The sequence below is a fragment of the Limulus polyphemus genome, unplaced genomic scaffold, assembly GCF_000517525.1.
Source record: "Limulus polyphemus unplaced genomic scaffold, Limulus_polyphemus-2.1.2 Scaffold7956, whole genome shotgun sequence".
NCBI lineage: Eukaryota > Metazoa > Arthropoda > Merostomata > Xiphosura > Limulidae > Limulus > Limulus polyphemus.
The window spans coordinates 18,081-19,256 of record NW_013673566.1 but is presented as its reverse complement, the minus strand read 5'-3'; positions in this window follow the sequence as shown (position 1 = coordinate 19,256).

Sequence of the window (1,176 nt, the reverse complement as noted above, 5' to 3'; positions counted from 1 at the left end):
GTTACACATTAGTTAAGTATAGTGACGGCCTCTGTTCTACCCAGGTACGAGTTACACATTAGTTAAGTATAGTGTCGGCCCCTGTTCTACCCAGGTACGACTTACACATTAGTTAAGTAGAGTGACGGCCTCTGTTCTACCCAGGTACGAGTTACACATTAGTTAAGTATAGTGTCGGACCCTGTTCTACCCAGGTACGAGTTACACATTAGTTAAGTATAGTGTCGGACCCTGTTCTACCCAGGTACGAATTACACATTAGTTAAGTAGAGTGACAGCCCCTGTTCTACCCAGGTACGACTTACACATTAGTTAAGTAGAGTGACGGCCCTTGTTCTGCCCAGGTACGAGTTACACATTAATTAAGTAGAGTGACGGCCTCTGTTCTACCCAGGTACGACTTACACATTAGTTAAGTATAGTGACGGCCCCTGTTCTTTCGTACCTGGGTAGAACAGGGGCCGTCACTATACTTAACTAATGTGTAAGTCGTACCTGGGTGTACCTGGGTAGAACAGGGTCCGTCACTCTACTTAACTAATGTGTAAGTCGTACCTGGGTAGAACAGGGGCCGACACTATACTTAACTAATGTGTAAGCGTTGCTTGGAGATGTTTTTATTTTATTGCGTTCTCTTCACTACAATCTGTATCACAACGATGTTTAAATCGAAGTGGCTAAGAGTAGAATTTATCATCATATTTCTTGATGAGATCTTCACAACATAGAAGACTGCTGTCGCCATCTACCATTAAACGTACTTTGAATGGAGTTTTGTTTTTATTGTTTATTGGCTTACAAAATTTGTTAATTTTATAATAGAGATGTCGCTTTTTCTTCTCTCATGTCAATTACGTTTACCTGTTGTCATAGCGTAATTTACATAAAATAACAATAAATAATCAATGTTTAAAATAAATAGATAAATAATATTTCGTTTTTAATGCCTACCCTAATCCTGCATTGTAAATAACTTTGTTTGTAATTAAGCACAAAGCTACACAATGGGCTACCTGTGCTATGCCCACCACGGGTATCGAAACCCGGATTCTAGCGTTGTAAGTCCGCAGACGTACCGCTGTGCCACTGAGGGGCGCTTTAATAAGAAATAATATTAATAATTGCTGTCCATTTATATTAATTTGGTCCACATCATTACAGCAATCGGAACATCGC